The sequence below is a fragment of the Cricetulus griseus genome, assembly GCF_003668045.3.
Source record: "Cricetulus griseus strain 17A/GY chromosome 1 unlocalized genomic scaffold, alternate assembly CriGri-PICRH-1.0 chr1_0, whole genome shotgun sequence".
Classification (NCBI taxonomy): Eukaryota; Metazoa; Chordata; class Mammalia; order Rodentia; family Cricetidae; genus Cricetulus; species Cricetulus griseus.
Window position 1 is genome coordinate 19,178,206 of NW_023276806.1, and position 23,849 is coordinate 19,202,054.

General features: G+C 34.6%; 1 long non-coding RNA gene and 1 pseudogene across 1 annotated transcript; both read right to left on the bottom strand.

The window, feature by feature from the left end:
* Nucleotides 1-2,305: 2,305 nt before the first annotated feature.
* Nucleotides 2,306-9,372, bottom strand: LOC103162408. Its single transcript, XR_003481181.2, has 3 exons — nt 9,290-9,372; nt 2,605-2,712; nt 2,306-2,465 (listed from the first exon to the last, which is right to left on the bottom strand). It is a non-coding gene; the product is annotated as an uncharacterized LOC103162408 (long non-coding RNA).
* Nucleotides 9,373-21,503: 12,131 nt separating this feature from the next.
* Nucleotides 21,504-22,014, bottom strand: LOC100763087 (annotated as a pseudogene).
* Nucleotides 22,015-23,849: the final 1,835 nt, after the last annotated feature.

Here is a 23,849-nt window from a genome sequence, read left to right on the forward strand (position 1 = left end):
ACACCATAGTTCTTTCCTCTCTTCTAGGATTCTCATGCCCTTATAAATCCGATATCATTCCCATCATCACCTGTCAGCTCTTGGTTTTGGATATTGGTAGTGAGCAGATGGAAATGGAACTGGCAATATTAATTACCAGTTACTGTTCTTTCTTTAAACATTTCTTCAGTCTAATTTTCTGTTAGGATGCTGTATTCTAACTCTTCTTTGAAGTTTATTTCATCACAGGTCCTGGCACAAAGAAAGTTCTCTCTAATTTCTTAATGCTCCAATTTAGAGTTTTTCCACAGTAGAATAATTGTTTTTTAATTAATTTTTATTTAAATTAAAAACTATATTATTTTACATACAAATCCCAGTTCCCTCCCCCTCCTGCCCTCCCATTCCCCCTTCATCCCTCCATCCCACCCTCCAATCCACTCCTCAGGGATGGTGAGGCCTCGCATGGGGGATCATCATAGTCCTTGGCATCATTTGGGGCAGGATATAGGCCCATCCCTGTGTATCTAAGCTAAGAGAATATACCTCCCTAGGGAATGCGCTCTCAAAGCCCATTCATGCACTAGGGATAAACACTGTTTCCACTGCCAGAAGCCCCACAGACTGCCACCAGACTGAAAAGAGTAATTGTGCTTATTCATAGATCTTCTATTGAAGTGGTTTTAAGAATTGAGTCAGATTGCCTGGTTTAAAAGCCTCCTGTCTTCCTTATAGGTGTCCTGCTATCACTTTTCTCCTAAGAATTAATGATGAAATTTACTCAATTGCTATTTCACGATAATATGTGTAAATGCTTGTAAACTATTTACCTCAATACTTTACATATGTTAAATAAACTAAAGCAGCTCACTATCACTATTGACAAATTGTATACTTGTCCCAAGTTCCTGATATTGAAACACTTGATATGATTTGAGTGATAGGAATTCCTATTGTCATTTAAATGACCCATTTCTGAGAGGCTGAACACATGAAAGTCTTAGAAGGAGGAACATGGAAAGCACACATTTTCCACACATCTCACATTGTTCATTTCTACTTTTGGCCTTTCGTTTCTTGCCCATATTTTTAAAGTTTATGCTCCCTATAAGTAATGATTATAAGAAAGTATAGAAATAGTAGTGAAGCAAAATGTTTCCCTGAATCCTGTTATTTATGCTCCAATTTCAAGCAACTCAAGTAGGTGATCTTGAGAAACATTGCTTAGAGAGGGCCAGTAACCAGCAAAGATGAGAACCATGATTGGTGACTAGTTTCTGAGCTGTGGTCAGTCTTGTAGTGGAACTCTAAATCTGTGTGACTAAGGCCATTGCTAGGTAAATAGTGTCACCACTTAACTGAATCGAACTGGAGTGAATTGGATTGATTGGATCGAATGGAATAAATGATGCACTTGGAATCCAGAAGTTAAAGCAATGAGTAATGTGGAAGACACAACACAAAAATATAGCCACAGTAAATTATAATATCACACTACATATCAGATATAGAAGTTCTATGCTGTGAAATAATGTAGTAGGACAGAAATTGTTTTAAGAGACTTTATAATGCTAATTGTTGTGGCAGTATTGAGGGTTTTACTATTGCTCTTTTGGTTTTGTTTGTTGTTGGACATGAAATTTACTTCTTATCTTTAAAAAAATCAACTTGGTTCTTACCAATTTTTTAAGAGGCTTGTGGTAACCCTCTTAGGAAAACATTCACTTTTTCCATTTATTGAAATTCTCTGTTAGAGCAGGTATTTCTCCCACTGGACTGTGAACTTTCGTAAGAAGAGCAAGCCCGTCAGAAGCAGCATTTGGTCTAATGTGTACTTTGGTATTTTTATTAATGGGCACAGCTTGTATTGGTTAAATTAATAAATAGGTGAACATGGCATAAAATTTCACTGTTGGAAACATTTTTAGATCCAACTGACTAAATTAGGAAAGTCAATATGCCATTGGATACCATTTTGAAGAAAAACTAACTCTTTTCAGCATATTAAAACCTCCCTCTTGTCAGGCATTGGTGGCGCACGCCTTTAATCCCAGCACTTGGGAGGTAGAGGCAGACGGATCTCTGTGAGTTCTAGGCCAGCCTGGTCTCCAGAGCGAGTGCCAGGATAGGCTCCACCAAAGCTACACAGAGAAACCCTTTCTCAAAAAAAAATAAATAAAAAAAAATAAAAACCTCCCTCCGTACTCCTCAAAACAATTTATTGATTCATGAGACTAGATGCTATTTCATTTCTAAGCTGTAAACATACCTTTGCCTCTCTGTCCATCAAGGTGTGTGCTACCTTAAGTATACTTGCCTTTTTTTGGAAAAGATGGCATCTTCATGTCATTAACTATTCACTTTCTTTGAAGCTGGTTATCAAACAAGATGTTCTGTCTGCCTTCAAATGAACACGTAGCAGCTCGATGATTCACAGCACAGAAGCAACCACTTGAATGGTCAATTCTACCAGATCCAGGTTCTGCCTGGGGAAAATAGAACACACCAACTAAAAAGTTGTGGCTCTCTCATCCTCATTTTCCAACTTTCAAAAATTCATTCCATTTTTCCTCATAATGGGTGGTCTCATCCAGCCTTGATATGAAGATTTGTGTCTAGTCTTACCGTCATTAGTTATGCCATTTTCTGTTCACATCCCTGGAAGACCTGCTCCTTTTTTGGCAGGGAAGTGGAGAAAGAATGGATCTAGGAGAGACGTGATGTGGGGGAGGCCTGGGAGGAGGGAAAGTAGAGAAAATATCAGTATAGAACGTATGAAAATAATAAAAGTAAAAGTTTTTAAATTTATCCCAGGCTCAAGCACAGCAAACAGTCTCATTCTCCCTGTTTAACAACTCATTCATTTGATTTCTCTCTCTCTTTCCCCATCTATCTACCTTTCTATCATCTGTGTATGTATGTATGTATGTATGTATGTATGTATGTATGTATGTATGTATGAATGTATGCATCTATCTATCTATCTATCTATCTATCTATCTATCTATCTATCTATCTATCTATCTCCACTTCCCAATAGCTTCAAGGGTGACCTTGATTTTGCTGTTCCATAACACTGGATATTGGAAGAGCATGATTTCTATGATTTGAGGTGTAATCACAGTAAAGATAACACAAGAAAATAATGATAATACTTTTATTTCTAATCACTAATCATGTTTATTATCTCAGTAATTGAACAGTAATTCTGTGGCAATGTTTTCCCAGATGATCTAAGAGTTTCAGACAAATTCATTAAATTTTCTAAGGTTTATTGCTAGACTATTATAAGAGTAAGATGTCTGATGCACTAACTTATTTCCAGCTTCCTTGACAACTTTCCTGTATTTTACTCTTTGCAACAGCTAGAAATTGGCTAGACAAAGCCAAAGCCAGTTCTATATATGAGAAAGGTTTAACTCAAAAAAAGCCAGAATAGAATGTGTTATCTGTAGGTGTTGCAATACCCCTGAGTCACTCTCAATAAAGTAAGAGATTTTAGGAATGATCTGTCTTGGAACTTTAGAGATATGCTCTCCTATTTATGTAGTCTCTGTTTCTGTGTGCTAGAAAATCTCAGTTATTAAATTTGAAAACATGCACTTTCTTAGAATATTTAATGCATTCCAAGTTTAAACAGTTAAAACCATGTATACTAGGAAAGAGGTCCATCAATGCTTCATGTAAAGAACTGTACTTACAGGCTCCCCAAACCAACACCCAACAAGGACTTTTCATTTTCTGGGAAAGGTTGTTTTTATATAGATGACTTTTTTGCATGTTTTAATGCTTCCTTTCTAGTAGCAATACAGGTGTTCTGTGTTCCTTCAAAATGTGATTAGAATACTCTGATTTAATGAGTTTCACTCGGAGTAAGAAAGCTATTTTGTCAAATACTTTTTGTGCTTCCAAATTAATAGCATTTTATTTTTGTGTCAAACACTAGTGTCCAGAGAACATGGAACCAGACCATGATCTATATACTTCATTTCAGTAAGAAACTATTCAGAGGAAGAATTTTGGTGACTCACAGTAAAATAAATTTTATTACAGCATAAATTAAATGCCTCCAGTAAACAGTTAGGGAAATGTTTTGCCTCCTTCTTCAAAATGACTTAGGCAACATCCTAAATTATTCACTGTAATTGGCTCTTTTGTTTTTAAGTGTACCATCTTAACTGATCTTTAGTTAATCTATTATTATAATATGTTCTTATAATTCAATTTTATTAAAATTAGAAAATTCTCTTTACTGTTATTTCTGAAGAATGTGTACTTATAAAAATTCTAAAGAATATAAATATTTTGATTAAAATGTGTCTATATTTCTCCATTCAACGGAGGTGAAAATGATTGATTATACTCATTCCAGACATGTATCCACGAATAATGTCACCACAAGCACACATAAGTATTCTGTACAAATGTTATCCACACCATTTGTGGAGTCCTTAGTTTATGTCATGAAGCACAGTTTGTCACCTTCCTTAAAGCTGTGAATTTCAAAAGTTGAAATCAAATTCTGGTTTTCTTTGGCTGATCTTTATTACTCTCATCAAATTATTTGTCTACTTTATGTTTTACTCTTTTATTTTCTTTGTCAACAAAGCACAAATTGTTAAATCTAACTCCCACGTCTTTAGTGGGGCAGAAAATTAAACACACAGAGAAACAATTTAGAATGATGACTGACATCCAATTCATATCAGAAAATGTAAATGTTACATTTTCCAAAGTGATTAACTAGATCCCTTCAAAGAAGGACTTTTCTTTATACCAATCTTTTTGGTGAAGATATTGAAATTTTCAATAGTTGCAAAATTTTTGTTCTTATGTACAATGGTAATGTGACAAGAAGGTGATCTAGGGCCTCTAAATTACAAGTGTATTCCTTACTTCATTCCATTTTTTGTTTTCAGCATTAACTTAATGGAGAATGGCCCCACATGTCCATGTTGCAAGTGGTTGCTTTTGTCCATTTTTGCTTCAAATTAAGCTTAGAAACTGCAGAAATAGGGAGATCATTGAACTTTCATTTGCTCTTGTAGTATTCCTTTTCCCTTCTTTCCCTCATTCCATCCTTTCTTCCTTCCTTCCTTCCTTCCTTCCTTCCTTCTAAATCCTCTCTTTGATACAGTGTCTCACTTTGTAGTTCAGAATATTGCTAGGTATTTCCAGGGAACCACAAATTAGTGCAACTGCTGGGATTATATACCACCAATTTAGTTCAATTAGCTTTAATACCACACTATTTAATGTTTATTATGAGTGTTTTATTAAACTGATCACATTCAGGGAATCATAGCATTCTATGACATAACACCTACCCTTAAAATATATTAATAAATGAAAGTCTAGTATACCTGAACATTAATTATGTGCCAAGTTATTTGCACTGACAAAAAAGTAAACAAGTTTGTCCCTATTTACTGAACACATTATGGTGTGAAGTGAGTATTTTTATCATTAAATCCACACTGTAATAATCATTCATATATCTTTTTCTTTCAAGTGACTTTACTCACTGATACATTTCAACCACCCTATAAATAACAATATTTAAAGAAATGAAAGAATGAAATGCTTTGACTATAAAAGTAATTATTGGATAGTTCCACTATTTTGTCACTGCAACTCATATCTAGTTTGCTTCTCAATTTACATCTAGTTTCCTGGACCATTTTACAAAAGGAAATACAGAAAGTATATCCTCATAGCAGAGAAAGCATAGAGAATGTTTATAAACTACATGATTTCAAAGAAAATTTATTAGCAAGCTTAACACACATTCTTAGAATGGCCACAAATGATTATGTGGAGATATTTTTCAAAGAAAGTTAAGTCTCTAAAAATATATAGCAGATATTGATGCCCCCAAAACATGTTTGTTGCTTCTAATATAAGTATTATATTATATATAATACATATGATATATATATATATATAGTATAAACAAGATCATTTTCATTATTATCTTATGATGATAGAAAAACTAAAATGTGGTTCAAATGCACTCTATTTCTAGTCTGACTGATTCTCAAGGGAAAATAATATATTGTAATTTAATTAAAGTACTTCAGAAAAAAATACAATTTTCTTAATTTCAGAATATTAACCAAAGCTACTCTGCAATGTAAATTGTAATGTGGCAGTGAGACATCGAAAATAACACGAGATTAGATAATTTCAATTCAAAAGGCAGAAAATATGAAACCAAATTATTGTAACTCTAATATAATAGTAGTGCTTCTATCATTTTATAAAGAAGTGGTGTCATATGCTAAGTTCTATAAATTGGTAGGCATGTTCAATTATATATTCTAATAAATAATATTATGAAGGTAAATTATGTGAAGTGTAATAATAATACCAATAGTAGTTAATAATAAAATAGCAAACAGGTTCTTAAAATTCTTTAAATATTCCAATGGACATGCAAAAGTAGCGGAGGAACATTTCACAAAGCCTTAACCCACAGGCAACCCAAGAAAACTGGGAGCAAGAGATAGAAGAGATGTTCTTCCCCAGCAAAGATAATAGCAATTGGTTGTCCAGTGGCAAATAGTCATCCCTGCAAACATACATGCAGTGGCATTGGACAAAACAAATGGGCTATATTTAGGAACACACACACACAGACCATACACACACACACACACACACACACACACACACACACACACACACATATATATATATTATATGCATATATTAAGTACATATATATTTAATACTACTTTGCAATATATAATTTACTGTACATTAGCTACTATGAAATAATGAGTTTCATTATGATGTTTTCATGTAAGTATATAATACATGCTCATCATTTCTACTCCAAATATTACCCCTACTTTCTTTATCCTCATACTTGATGGACCCCTTCGTAATCCCCAACAGTCTTTTTAATGGCTTTTAATATTCCACATGTGAGAAAGAAGATGTAATATTTGTTCTTATGGTTCCTGCTTATTTCACTTAACATGATATTATTCAGTTCCACTCATTTCCCACAATTAATACTATTCTTTGCTGACAAATGGGAGTAATTTGTGCATATTTACCAAATTTTCTGTATACATTTATCTGTTGATGGATGCATAGGTTGATTCTGGGACTTGACTACTAAGAAGAATACCAAAATGACATACTTCTGTTGATATCTGTAATACATGCTACCTATTATACCATTATGTCTACCTAAGGCATTTCCATTTTTATTGTTTAAGAACTCCTCCTAATTGATATTTATCTATAATGAAAATTTTCCCTGTATTTATGTAAGTTAATTATTAAGATTTCAATGAAAAACTGTAACTGGCTTATAGAAAGCTCAATTGTAAATATCTTTTCACAAATTTTTCCAATTAATGATTAAAATAAAAATTGTAAGAGGAGGCAATGGTATTTCCTAGTGTCATATATATATATATATATATATATATATATATATATATATCCAAAGTATTAAGCTATTATTCTTTTTCAGAAACCATGAAAGTTGTAATTATACTTTAAAAGTAACTAATTAAGATAATTTTAATTTTAAATTTTGGAAACATTTTACTGTATTGTTGTAAGTTAATTATAAAGCATCTGAAAGAAATGTTTTGAGCTACCATAAGTTAGTTATTGTGAAGCTATAAAAAGAAAACACTCTTTCCTCTAACTCCAAATATAATTACTTTAATTCTTCGATGATTCTTTTTTTCCATTTTTTTGAATTAGAAACAAGATTGTTTGACATGTCAATACCAATTCCTTCTCCTTCCCCTCCTGCCCTGCCACCCCCACAACTAAAACCCTATGTATCCCATACACTTTCTGCTCCCCAGGGAGCGTGAGGCCTTCCATAGGGGGTCTTCAGAGTCTGTCATATCTCAAGGATTTTTTATAGACATTGGGAACATATTGTTTCCTCATGGACAAAGAACATTTTCAAAATAGCCCTCAAGTGCTTCCTAAGGGATTTCCATCTTAGTGACATGGTTAAAATCTTTGTTACTACCAACACCTAAATGAAATTTATAAACAGTGATGTTTGAAAATAACTTCAACATACAGGCTAGTATATTTCCAAGCCACTTGTAGCTGGGGCAAGTCATTTCAGAAATCCCAGATCTTGTTTGCTGACTGTGCCTAGTTAGTGTCAATATCTGACTACTACTGCAATGTTCTGGTGTAGTTACAATGCTATGGAACAAGGCTCAAGGATGATGCTTCCAGGAAAATGCTGTCACTCAACATTCTCCAACATTGGTGTTTAGTATTTTTTGCATGTGTCTTCTCATGCAAAATTGTGGTTTATTCCCTTTTACAATACAGTTGCTGTCTTTTGCTTGTATATATACTATACAGTTAAGTAGACAGAGACTGGCACAATAATAGAATAATGTAGCTATCCTCAATCTGATGTATATATTTAGCTTATCTTATAAATTGTGACACAACTAACACAGGACATGTATCCCCATTGGCATTATTTACTTGAATTATTACTAATTTTCTTTGAACAAAACTTTTGAGCTTAAATAGAGAAAATATTTTGCCATGTTATTTTTTTTCTAAAAATGCTGAGTGATTTGGAAATAATTCTTAGTGATAGAAAAAAATCCCTCTTTGTATTTAAAAGGAAACCAATAGAAATAAACCTGAAGCATAAACTACTTTAGTTCACAACATATTCAGATTTCTGTGCCTGATCAATAGGAATTGCCAATAGACAGCTACTCTAGCCTGTAATTTTTTAATGGAATGCCATTGTAGCAATGGTACTGGTTGAGAAAAATCAATACATTTGAATATATGGAGTTGAAATGCCTACTATTTCATAAACATTAAAGTCAATAAAGTCCCTATAAAAATTTAATGTTATAAGTTTATGTGAATTTATGTTGATGAAATTGCCAAGCCTCGGAAGAAATTGTAAATGTTCTCCTTAAACGCAATGAGTCATGTGCCCTCCAGACAAGGATGTCTAAGTTTCTTTGATTTGTTTTTATAGTAGAGATTTTAATTAAGAGTTATAACAATCTATGCCCATAAGATAGAGGTTTGTGTGTATAAATGATGCAAAATTGATGAATAATCCTTTTTTCCATGATCCAGAAGTTACTTCCCTGCATAGAAACATGTTTGTCACAGTAATGTTATTTGCCGTTGAAATGATACACCTAGCGTGTAAGTTAATATTGTATAAGTGTTTTTCCAAACATACCCAGTAATCTGTGAAAAAATGGTTGCTATGGCTAGCACATGTGTTTGTAGAGTCTCTGTATACAGTATGCATCATCATTAACATTAATTTTACCTTCTCTAAGTATCCATGTCAAAGTTCCCATCTTCATATTACTCTGATAGTCACCATCTCCTTCCTCTTTAGTTTTCCTTACCTGTTGGTATTATAATTGGATTGTCATATAAGTACTGCTTTTTTAAAACATGTCTTACTAAGTAGAATATAAATAGCACTGAAGGAAATTCAATGTGTTATTGTGTGTGTTACTGCTACTATATTTACTGTATAGAAACAGTGCCTAGCATATAGCAAATCAATCTATAAAAGTACTGTTGAATAAAAAAATTCAGTTTAGATTGTAAGTGAACAGTTTAATAATATAAAAACACCAACTTCTATGTCCTATGCAAAGGTAGAACCTTATGTAATGCTTTTCTTATCTCTATTTTTATATGGAGAAACTTTACTATTCACAAAATGAATATGCATGTTGGATTTAAGTCTAGTGTTAGACCCTGACACAGATATTCAGCTACTTTTTAAGACATAGGAAAACTTTAGTGTTTGTGATTCCCACATTTTTAAATATAGCACTCTGGATTATTATAAGTCTAAGTAAAATATAATGTTTATAAATGTATAGATTCTGTTATGTTCTCAGAAATATAAAAATTTGCCTTTTGATTTTTTTAAAAAATAATACAAAGTGTCTCTTTAGAATAATCTAGCAACTGATCACCACAGTCAGTAAAAAAGGTCATGTGCACTGTTTTTCTCTAAAATTTTTAAAAAAGTATTAATATAATTGTTATACATGTTAAAATGAAAAAGATACTTCAACAACATTGGCAATATATGTACATACTTAAATTAATTAATCTACAATAGTTCAAAACGTTAAGAGATATAAAAAGATAAAATATTTCTGGAAACTCCACTAGACAGGAGACCAAAAGAAATGAAGAAGCAGTGATAAAGGGGACAGAGGAGGCAAAAGTTCGCATCTGACGTGAAAACAGAAGGGGTTGTGAGTGTGAGGCCACAGGAAACAGAGAGAAGAAAGAACAAGAAACACAGAATAAATACTGGTAAAGTGAATTTTATTTGAAGAATTCCATGACAAAAAATGTAAGTAGAGTAAATAGTGAGCTAAAAGGACAAAATATGACTACTTAACAAAATCTCTCAGCAAATCAAGAGTTTAAAAATCCCAAACTAACAACTCTGAGTTCAGATACTCAGACTCAAACTCCATTGGAAACTGCTCCTCATCTGCTGACCTTTGAGCTATAACTTCAGAACATTTATGCAACAAAGACTGCTACTTTTACTTTTGTTTAAACAAAGACCAGAATCCTCCGAACTATTGGGAACAGCAGCCATCTGACAAGGTGTACAGTGAATGTGCAAATTAAAAACTTACCTCATGTATATTCACACAAAAAAAAACTGCCAGGGGCAAGTGAGAAGTTCACTGTGAGAAGGAATTTATAAATTTCATTGATGTAGACAGAAGTCTTCAAAAGAAAAATAGAGAACAATGAAAAAAGAAGAAGATTATATGGAATCAATGTAAAGAAAATGCATCTACATAAGTTAATGAAGACATATGCTCATGATGGGGAATGGACTGTGTATGTTTGTCTTATTGATTGTTAAATAAAATACTGTTTGGCTAATGTGACCAGAAGTTAGACAGGACTAGAAGTCAAAGAGGATTCTGGGAAATGTAGTAGAGAAGTGCTGATCCAGGCAGGAAGTAACATAGCAAGGAGACTCATATTTAAACAACGGAGAAACAGGAAGGGCCCTCTTTTTTCACCTCCGCTCCTGCTCCAGTGGCACAATGTGATCCACTTGCAAGGAGGGACGCCAATAAGGCGTCTGATAAGATAAGTCTTATAAAATATATAGATTTATGATAGTTAAGACTAAGCTAGCAAATGAGAAGTCCTAGTCATTGCCAAGCAGCACTGTACCGAATACAAGTTTCTGTGTATTCATTTGGGCCTAACTCTGGCAGGTGGCTGGTGGAGACCACTCATGTGGCGGTAGGGCTCAGGCGGCTATTGGCAGAAAGATTTATTGTAACATGTTCATAATTTGATATTAATAGAAATTAAAACTATCTGGGCTCATAGAGGCTCACAGAGACTGAGCAGGCAACTGGGAAACCTTCATGAGACTGACCTAGTCCATCAGTTATGGGAGTCTTAAGAGTGGCAACTGGTCTGTCTCAGATTCTTTTGCAAGCTTTTGGCAAGCTATTCCTCTTACTGGTTCACCTTGACCATGGAGGGGGTGATTAGTCTTACTGTACCTTGGTAACTCATGCTTTGTTGGTACTCATGGGAGAACTTTCCTTCCATAAACAGTAATGGAGGAGGAGATGATTGGGGGGAGTCAGTGTTGGGAAGAGAGAAGATATGGGGGAGGAGGAACTGGGAGAAGAGAAGGGATGGGAAGGAGGAGGGGAAACTGTGGCTGGGATGTAAAACAAATTTATTTTTAAAAGTACTAAAATATTTATGCAGTCCAAAAATTACTATTTTTTGTGAATCTCCATGGTAAAGATTCTGTGTCAGCTCCTGAATCTATTGGGTTACAGCAATTACAGGCTGTCATCTAGTAAGCTCCTGGACACCAGCACAGTTACACCTGGGGATCTGGCTAAATTAAGCATAGTCCTTTCTCCAGGGATTTACTAAATATAAAGTACATGGCAAGTAATTCAGTGCCCTCACTTCAGCTACCACATTACACAGATTCCCTAAGTGATTGCACTTATGCTCTAAAACCTGCCTCGTAGTGGGCCAGGTTGCTTTGACTTAATGATTAATAAATTTAAAATTAAATTGAGACTTTGGTACTTACAAATTAGCCTGCAAAAATGGAATCCCATTGAACATTTTCTCTCACTGTTAATAAGCTTAATATAGTTCAATGTAAGTTAAATTAAGGAATTTAAGAATTAGAAGTTTTGTAAAATTTAGCATTCCTCTTCCCAGATTAACAGTTAAATTAATTACACTCTTAAACTTAAGGATAGATTGCAACTAAGAGTAAAATAATGAAATCCTATTTCTCATCCATTATACGCCCCCACTGAAATAGTCAATATTATTGACAATTTGATTCTATCTACTTAGCAAATGTTGGAGTTTTCTATTAGGAATCTCAATAATATTTTCTATGTAGTGCCTAATTTAAGAATCTCAGCCACATCATTTCTTCATCTAGAGAATCTTTACCAGATTTTACATGGGAAACATCAGCAGGCTTGCATTACACACAGTCTTTGTAGGTAGTATCTTTATGGTGTCTCCCTCTCTGTGGTAATATGGGTATGTTATATTGACTGTCATCTGGGATGAGTTTGGCAAACTCAGTATATTGCTACAACATTTTAGTTGTTTTCTCTGTTCTGGAAGCAACAATTTCTATTATAGTATGGTATTTTTTGGCCTAAGTTAATCCTGTTCAGCCTGTGAACAAATATTTTGTTACCACATGGAATTTAGTTATAGTGTTAACTGGGGTTCATTGTTTCTATAGCTTTTAACATAGAATTTGCTCTATAATTGATTATCAATTTCTGGCAGTGTTTTTTCAATCTTCTCACTTCGAGTTTCATTGATGACACTAATTCACTCTTTAAACACTGATACCTAAATTTTTGGAGAATAAATATGAGTCAATCTCACTAAAATGGACATGAAGTATATATACATCAAATACTGACTTTGGGTAGAAGATAACTGCATATGAAATAACATATTTCATATGATAATAATAATAAATCTCTATGCAAAATGTTTGGACATGAGTACAAACCTGGGCACTGTAATGGCCTTACTTGTCCTAATCTTGTTTTTGTGACCCTGTCTGTTCTCATGAGTTGATTCTATCAAACTGAATTCATCAGAGATTGTGGCTCCAATGATAACACAACATGAAATATCCCTGTACAATTTTATCTAGTCAGATATTTTTGTCTCCAATGGCCTTTTAAAAACAGGTTTTGATATAGAGGAAGCTGATATAGATAGTAACTCTAGGTGGAGTCTATGCAAAAGCCAAAGTGTGCTGATACTACCAGTGCAACACATAAATGAATTGCAGTGCCTTAGTCTCTTTTCCTGTTGCTGAGTTACTTTTCTAACACTTGATAAAATTTGACAACAAAGTCACCTAAAGAGAAAGGGTTTTATTTTCTCTTGATATTCCAAGTTACAAGGAAGTTAAAGTGACGATTTGGGGTAAATATTTATATTACATTGATAATGATGGAGCAGAGTTCAATGAATGCCCATGATCACCTTAACACTTCACTTCTGCAGTCCTCCATCTTAGTCTGAGAGATAGTCCTATCCACAGTGGTTGGCTCCTACCATTTCAATTAACCTAAGCTAGATAACACACAATTGGTATTCTCAAAGGCCTAACTCTGAGGTGATTCTTGATCTCAAGTTGGCCATTGAACCTAACCATCACACACACCAACAATGATTTTTCAGACCTTAGAAACATGGTCTTCCCCAGTGACACTTACACAGAAACTCCAACTATATTAATACCTCTATCACATGTGTGTGGAGACCCATCTAAGCAGAACTTAGCTCTTCACACAGAGAATCCATGATAAAATAAAAGTTAATGACCATAAGTTCATGAATTTCTGAAGTAATTTATTAAATCCAATTACAAATAATTACTGCTTCACTTGAATTTTATTGACTTTGCTGTGGTGGTGATATCTTGCTTGTACAAATAAAGCCTGTCTTAATGTCAGAGAATGGATCTTCCCACTAACTAACCATAGAGGTCTGGAGATCTATACAGACAGACAGGAAGTGAGGTAGGTGGGAAGAAATAGGATATAAGCAGGGAGAAACAGGAAATCACTTTCATCTGGGGAGACACTAAGGAAGAGAGGTGTGGCAATGGCTTGCTCCTTCTCATTGATCTCTGCATTTTCCTGTATATCTGACTCCTGGTTTTTATTACATAAACCATTTAAGAACTCAATTTTCACTTTGCCTGTTATCCATGGAATGAAACACCTATTATTATTTTAACATTCTATTAACACACATTTAAAAATGTTTATTTAATATGAATAATTGAGGGCTTTATAGAGTAGCAAAAGTATGTGATGAGATTTAGGGATTACTCCTTGGATAATAAAAAATGAAATTGGAAAAGTGACAATATAGGAAAGAAGTATGAATTAGCATGATTAAATAATTGTAGAACATGACTATACACATGGGAGTTTGGGTGAGTGTTTTACTATTTTTACTAGCTATTTTTCACATTATTGTAGTTAAATGTCTCATAAGAAAAATTAGACAATATATAATATATTTCTGTTCACAATATTACAGAAACATCACTACTACAGGCAGACTTGGTGGCAGGCAGCTCCATATATACTTCAGTTTACATATTTAAGGACCAGGAAGGAGAGAGAGAGAGAGAGAGAGAGAGAGAGAGAGAGAGAGAGAGAGAGAGAGAGAGACAGACAGACAGACAGACAGACAGACAGACAGACAGACAGACAGACAGAGAATATGGCAGTAGGAGAGCATTAGGCTACTGTTGTAGATACCACCACACTCAGAAATGTATTGTCTTTACCTAGGTGCTAACTTTAGTTAAATGACATCATACATCAAACTAATTTGTGTTTAGAGAACAGTCTACCCAAACACTAAAGACTAGATCTTTGTCCAAAATTGACCACATATCGTAACACAAAGAGAGTTTTCACAAGTACTAAAGATTGAAATAACATCCAAAATTCTATTTAACCACAAAAGAATAGAGGCAGATACCAACAAAAATATAAATGGCAGGAAATATGCAAATTATGGAAAATACATAAAACATAACTGAATAAAAGTTAGGTGAAGGGAGAAATCAAGAAGGACATGTTTTAAATCCTAAAATTTAATAAAAATTAAGGCATAATATTCCAAGATCCATAAGAACAAAGAAGGTAAACTGAATAAGAAAGTCTATGCCAACATACGAATGGAGTAGGTCCAGCTGCAGTAGTAATAATACGATATTTCCACTTAGAAAATCTTAGATATTCATCTGGATATTTGTTTCCTGTTCATTTTCTAGTCTTAATTGAATGGCACATAACCCTTCTTGAGAAACCACTATTTGAATGGTAGTTCAGTTCTAGCTTTACTATTTTCATTGTTATTCTGTGTAAAACACTTTCCATGTCATTAAACTTTCATTTTCTAATTTATAAAATGATAATTCCTCATCTGCTAATGTGTTTTTATGATAGGTCTTCATCCTTGATGATGTATTTTCTCTCAAGTATGAATTATCCGTTAGAGTAAGAATAAAGGAATATTTCAGTAAGTAAAATGGTGTTGTAAAAGTAAGAACATTAATCTAATTTTATCTAAGATCTATTACTTTGTATGATATCCACATGGTAGGACCAATGTAGTCCAAGTTAATGAGTGACAATGGGTCAAAGCAGATTGTTTTCATATTATTATGAATTAAACTGCTTAGTGTTACTACTCAATCACAGGTATAATGATACCTGGTAGATGGTCTTCTGGTCCATTCTGTTCTGTTTAGAGTTGAGTTCCTCTCCTGATCTTGATGTCCAGCACTGAGCATCTATTCTGTTCCATTACTCTGGCACACATGTCCCAGTGGTAAGCAGTCCTTGCATTCTTCTCCAGTGGGCAGCATAATTTACACATAGGATATTTATTCAAAGCAAGCACACAACCAACCATTGCAGAGCCACCTAAAATCCATCCCTAAGAGAAGAGATATACTGACTTGAAAATGCAGGGACAGTGATACATAGTTATATTACAAAATGGAAATAATATATTGCTGAAAATTCAGAGTTCCACGTGAAGATGCCCTCGATGGTAATAGTAACCGTCTTCCTTATTTATGGCACTGCCATGATAAAATGTCTCTGGAATACTCAGACTAGTTAATACACTGGACTAAATTTTATGAAACTGCCATTTTTAGGTTAAAATTTTTCAAAGAGCAATACCTGCATGTTTCAGTATAATATACCAGTTTCTCCTTAGCACTCAGTACAAGTGGGATCAGGTACAAAGGAATTCAGAAAAACAATCTCAGTAGATTCTAAATTTTGCTCTGAGAAACAAATGAAAAACTAGAAATATGGACTTTTAAAACATGCTAAAGATTCTGAATATAAATTGTTATTTTCCATTTCACAACTACATTTAGAAAATACGGTGTCATTTTAATTCTATACGTTTAAGGTCGCCAATTTGCACCCATTTAAATTTTCAGAAAAAAAAAAGTGGTATCAGTAAGTGTAATTTACTTGGTTCATTTTTCCTAGCAAATGCATTTAAATAATTTTACTTCTTTCATCATTGTTAAATTCAATCTACCCATTATACAAATGAAAACAAGAGAATCAAATTACACTGCAGTAAGAGAAAAACCCATTTGTGCCCACTGTCTTCATTTCCCATTGTTAAATGATGCGAGTTAGTTGACTACTAAGTAATGCTTTATGGAGTCACAATTGAGATACTTTCTGTTATAGTCTTCCCTTCAAAGTGATAATGCTTTGTTTTATTTAATTTCTTTGCTTATAATTAAAACACAAGCGTCCTGTACTTAATTACTTTTGTTTTGTTCTCAGATTCACCCTCTTAAGTGACTGTGTAATCAGCGATCAAGTATATCCCAGGCTTTCAGAACAGCCTGATGTTTATAGGGTATTTGTACCGCCTCATTTGCTATGTTGGTCTGAATAAAGATAATAAGGTTGGTATTAGTCGGATGCAGATCTGGAACAATGCATTCAATTTATTTTAAGGACCACAACTCTTGCTATTATATATAATCCTCCACCCAGTGGAGGACAGTACATACTTCACTGAAAAGCACAGAATGGGATCCATTTGTATCTGAACAACACTTTGCATGAAGCATTCACATCCATCCAGATGCTTTAAGAAGATTAGTATATATTTTTTAAAACTCTGGTCATATAAAAATGCAGCCGGCATCCAAGGAAGACTCTTTTTCTTAGACTGTGTCTCTTGGATCAGAGCTGCTTCAAGCCAGATCATTCTCAGTAGCAGAAGAAAGAAGGTGGCTTCTTATGCTGGCCTGCACGTCTCTGAGCATTTGCTTCACGATGGATTTATAAGTGGTATTTTTACAGATACTCTTACTATATCTGTAGTAATTTATAATGAGTCTGAAATCTTCTCTGTGTTAATAGTACTCTAAATTATGAAGTGAGATTGAAGGGAAAAGGAAATAGAAAATAATGATGGGGAGGAAAAAAAACAGTAAATCTACATTTCATATCCTCTCATTTACCAATAACTGTGATAGGCTGTGAAAACAATGTCATGAATTTGTGTTCTCATCATTTGCAAGTTCCTAGGCCCTGATCTCAGAAAGAAAGCATGGCATTTCCACCTATAACATGGAAACTTTGATTAGAAACTGCACCTAGGTTGCTGGTTCCCTTGTCTTTTACCTTTGGATCTGGCTGTCACTATCAATTCTAAAATACAACTTCAATATATAAAAAGGAGCAAAACAAAATTACATTGCTAATTCTTCAGGGTTTGTAGCCAAGATACTTAGTAGGTGAGACAGACTCATTTCTCTTCAAACATTTGAGGAAAAAATAAAACAAAGAAAGAAAAAAGAAGAAAGAAAGAAAGAAAGAAAGAAAGAAAGAAAGGAAAGGAAAAGGAAAGAAAGGAAAGAAAGGAAAGAAAAAAACCTACCAATGACAGTGGAAGCCAATCCACTGCTGTTTACAACGTGTTCCTGGTACATTATTCTCAAAGCATTTTTATGATTAAATAGACCTCTTATTCTTTAAAGAATTCTAATTCCTTCTAGTAGCTAGTAGCTAAATAACACACACACACACACACACACACACACACACACACACACACAAACATACACACACATTCATGCATGCAAACAAGAAACCAGCAGGATATGTAAAGCCACTTTCTATTATTGCTCCACATTCTATTAAGTTTCACTAATTACAGTGGGAATGGAAATTAATTGAGGAGGCCTCACTGTCTTCACACAGTTGTTGAACTCACACATTATCTTTGGAGTTCGTTCTAAGTGAGCAGTTTCTTCACACTGACTTCATACTTTGTGACCTAATAGGAACAAATGTGTGTGTAATTTGCCAGTGTGTTGATGCCAAATGCTGTGATTCAATGTAGCCAAAGCACATAAAAATGACAATATAGTTACTTCCCAATTATCCCGCAGTGGCAGAGTAGCTAGTGTTTCAATGTAAACTATAATTGATTCCTAATTACTGTACTTCTGTAAAAAAGGCCACAGTCTGTAACTTCATTATATAGTGAAAACAGAAATAACTATTCATAAAGAAGGAATTAGCATGTACTATATGCTTTTTTACTGTCTGATCTGTAAATATTTTGGTTTCTAGAGTGCAAAAGTTTACAATATGTCACTCAGATATTATAAGGGGGAAATTGTGTTCTACTGTTCATTCAGGAAGGCAATAACATATTGGCTTTGTAATTTGGTATATAGTGCACAGCTCAACCCAGCTCTTGAACTATTTCCAAAGGAAAGGTGAATAGGAAGAAATACTGTGAAAGCTGAGGGCTTTTCCTTGTCATATACAGTAAGAATTATTAAGGTTTATGGAAACAATGATAATGGAAAAGAACAGTGGAAATGACATCTGTAGTTGTTGAACTTAAAAAAAAATCAAACTACGTTTTTCCAATCTCAACACTTAAGCAATTTTCTTTTTAGTGAAGTATTTAAAGGAATGAGATAAAAGAAGGAAGACATGTATTTTTTGGAGGGGGGCTCTATGTATATGTATGTCACCCCACAAAATCTTCTAGAGAAGAGCATTTGCCTTTGGTGTGTCTTGTATTGAACTGGATAAATGTTAGACAGGAAAGAGCCTCATCTCATGTTTTACCCAAATGCTGTTTCTGTGGCATGATAATCAAGGAAATTAATATTAGGTAAGTATATAATGGAAACCCTAGGTGACCTGTACAAATTCCCTTTGTATACTATAATCAATTATTATAATTATAATCAAGCACTTGCATGCTAGCTGCTAGTTCATCAGCTAACAAACCTTATTCCAAAGAACATTCCTTGGTGTCTTTGGATGAGATTCATGCCTCCCCATTTCGCTTCATCAGGAGTTGGCTACTGCTTGAATTCTAGGTATTTATAAAGCTATCTGTCTATATTATATACACATAAGAAGGCAAACACTCTCTTTCTCTCTCCCTCACTCCCCCCAGTTCTGTCTCATGCACAACATATCTGATTCATTTGATCCCCAAGTGTTTATGTAACCATACTTTTGTAATATCCAGATCTTGCTGGGAGGTGTTAATTTCTTTGTTCTTTTGAATGATTGTCATTTGTACATTCCCAGAAGAGGTGACACAGAAGAAGAAACCAGAAAAGATGTCTGTAGGTCTAGCAGACCTTAGTAGATGACCACATGACATAGTGAAACACAACTTTCAGGTTTGGTCAAAACAGCTGGCTCCAGAAAGATAAAGAAAAAGCTTACCTGCTAGCAACAATGTGCCAGCCAGAGATGTGGCTCTAGACTAGTTTAAATATCAAGAGGATGATCTTGGCGAGCCATAGAAGGAACATTTCTACCCACATGACAAAGTTTTGTTTGTGTGCTGGGCATTTAATATTACTAACTTACTTTCATATTTTCTTTAAGATGTAATTAGATGCCTTCCCCCATTCTTTTCTCTCTAATATCTCCTAGGTATCCCATAACTCTCAAACTGATATTATTCAAATACAACCTGCTGAGTTCATTTTTACTCTCTTTAATATTTATTTTTGGACTGACCAGTTTTGTAGTGGATAGCTAGTCAGGCAGCCCATCCCTGAGAAAGGCTAATTCTCATGTCAGCCCTTAGTTGTCTTTCGTTCTTTTTCTAAGGCATGCACACTGTTGTGATTTTCCACATTCTACATTAGGACATTATTGATATTGTCCTTTCCCAGGACTTATTCAAGTGGCCATTTCCTGGTATTCTGGGTTTTACTCTCTCTCTACACCATCTTCCACAATGTTTTCTGAGCAGAGGTGTGGTGCTGCAGAGGTATCCATTGTGATTTTGTGCCCCTCAATTCATTGGTCTTTGTATTATGTCAATTGTGGATTTCTATAATTGTCTCATTTTGCTGTAAAGATGCCTCTCTAATGAGAGGGGATAGCTGCATCCATCTGTAGATAGAGGAATAACTTTTCAAATGTAGTTAAGGAATTATGCTGGTCTAGAAATGAGGCTGTAATAGATTCTTTTCTAAGAACTATTACCTTACTAGTCCTGGGGTGTTCATGAGATTTCTAGTATAAAGCACTGTTTGCTTTCTATTGAGTGATCCTTAAGGCTATTTAGATAGCTTTTGCTACTAAAAGCATATGAATGTCACTACTGAATGTGTATGTACAGCTTGCCTTGTTGGTAAATGCAGTTCATAGCTATCATGGTTGGGTAAGAGTCATAATTGTTTCCTCCCTTTGGCCGCTTGAATAGTATTTTCTAATTCAATGGAAGCTAGATGACAGGAATGAGGCTTTCAGGTTCAATACAACTTAAAGCATCTGAATCCTGACTGTAACTGGTGGTTTTGCCCAACAGTTCCCAAACAACCACTCTGATGCTTAATATTAATTACAAATGTTTGGCCAATGCCTCAGGCTTAATACTAGCTGGCTCTTACATTTAAAATTACACATTTCTGTTAATCTATGTGTTACCATGTGGCCCATGGCTTACGAGTGGAGCTCTGGCACGATACTCCATGGGTGGCTATTGGTATCTCTTAGACACTGTATCTCGGCTTGAATTTCTCACCTGCCTCCAGAGGACAGGCACCTGTCCTCTGCCTAGCCAGAGGACAAAGCAGCATTATTTATCAACCAATAAGAACAAATTCACAGAGTGCAGAAAGATATCCTACATCACCTGAGCCCTAAGCTTTCTGTGTCTTCAGCATCCCAGAGGCAAACAAGGGCAGTAGCAATAGCCTATATTGTGTTGGGTGTCACTGGAAAAGTTTCTCATTTCTGGTATTGGGTACTGGTGTGTTTGGTTTGCTATGGATTCCTGTGGAAAGTGTGTTTAGCTCATGTGACAAAATACATACACCCACACACACGTTTGTGTGTGCATTGCATAAATAATATAAAGACATTCATATGTGCTGTGTACACTATATTTTGAATTTACAATTATTTTGTTTACATTGCATGTAAAATATGTCAAACAGTGGAGAATTCATTATTTGATAATAGTCTGTTAATCATGACACTGCAACCATTCTGATGGCATGCAAACACACTACTCTTGAGTGTGCAAAGGAATGAAGCTTCTTTCCTTTGTGAATAGCTTTTATATTACTTTTTGTGGCCCGACAGCAACGTTTACTGAGGGTGGGAGGCATCAGTCTGGCCGCGGCCGTTCTCATGGTCTCCAGCAGGGTGCTCAGCTCCTCCCACTTCCTCTTGGCGTAGGTGTGAATGCCCACGCTCTTCTGGATGAACTTGAGTGTGCGCTTGTCCTTGGACACTTTGAGCAGCTCCATGGTGGAGGGCGCACAGCTGCACACCTCCAGGATCATATCCCGCAGGAACTTGGTGTGCTGCTGTGCCTCGGCTTGCTGACGTTCTTTGGCACCTTGTGGCCCTTACTGAGGCCCATGGCCATGGGCTAGTGCACAGCCATGGCTGCTGCTCTCTGATGGCAGCCACAACAGCACTTTCTTCTGAACTTCCTTGAATATTAAGGTTAAGTAAATATTTGAATCAATAACTTTACCATTTTTTTCTTTTTATACTTTCATATATCTATGTCTGCCTCTTTCAAGTAAATAAGGGTTCACTGACTTTTCCTTTACATCATGGACTCTATCTGGACAGAATGCATGACATGGTAGTTGAAGAACATTTATTTTTGGACATATGAACATGCTCATTAGTCGTCTTTTTAAAGCTGAATTTTAGGTCAAGATGACTTATCTTACTTTCACATGTAAGATTGATCCTGTAAACAATTGATTCTTCCACTGCCTTTACATTGGCATAAGTATCCATTTACAAGGTTACTGTATGATATTGCTTTTGTCAATGGAGTAATATTTGCCCCTTAATTTGTTTTTTGAGATGGGATTTCACATAACTCAAATAGCCCTCAACCTCACAATGTTATCTCAAAACTTCTAATTGTCTATTATCTATCTCCCAAGTGCTCAAATTACAGGTGATAACAGACCTGCACCCCCACAGGCAGTTCCATAAATAACCCAGTATTCGATTTCTACAGAACCTTTATACATATTTATATACACATACATGTGCATGTATGTGTGTGAGAGAGAGAGAGACAGAGAGAGAGACAGACAGAGACAGAGAGAGAGAGAAAGAGAGAGAGAGAGAGAGATATCTGTCATAGACAATGGGTAGCAACTGTAAAACAAGGCTACAGAGCAGAAATAAGAGTTTAGACAGAAGTAAACTTTTACTTGAGTAGTCAGGAAATTTCACTTCTTCATCAGTGAACTTGATTTGGCTTAACTGATTCAGCAACACACACCTATATTTTACTTTAGATAAACTAATGGTAGTTGATCTTGTCTGCTTTTTATATGAACTGATGGTAGTTGAACCTGTTTACTTTAGGTGAACTGATGGTAGTTGAACCTGTTCACTTTAGATGAAATGATGGTAGTTGCTAACCACAGGTATGAAATGCACATGGTTCACATAAGCAGCAAGATTGAACTCTGATTAAATTAATATTCCTTCAGCAATAAATTGGCACGTGGAACCAATCATTCCAGTCAAGGATAGAATAACAGTATATGATTTAGTCTGCCAACAACTGTCAAAGGAAATATGTTATATGCCCTACTGTATATGATTAATTTTTTTTGAAAAATAATGTATCTAAAATATGTGTCATTTATTTTTCTTTTTCTAAAGTACCTCCTTCTAAAAATCAAACTCAGGACTTTGTGCATGTTGAATAAACATTGCATCATTGTATCATATCTCCATCACATAATATACATGCATTATTGGCATTTATATAAGAAAAGCTAAAATATACATAAAATAAATTATTAAAACTGTCTCATTCTATTTGTCAAAATTACTGTTTCCTATCTTGGTTATAAAGAACAATTCTGAGTCTATCACAGATATGCAATGTGCAAATGGAGGAAAATAGTATCTCTTTTGGACACACTTCTATACAAAATGAATTTTCTCAAATATTCAATTATCTATATTTTAGAAGCTCAACAACACAGACAAATATGCTTATTCTGTTCTCTTATTACCTTTGGTCTATTTGCATGTAACAGCAATCACCTGTCACTGTGAATCACTGATCTAATATGTATTTACTGTTATCATTTGGAAGATTTATGATGTTATCTTCTAAACTTAATAATAAGATATACATGTTTGATATTTCCCCTGCAAATAGGACTATTTTGAATAAAAATGTCCTCAGAAACCCAAGGCATATAATGTCACAAAGGGAAATGTGTATAACTG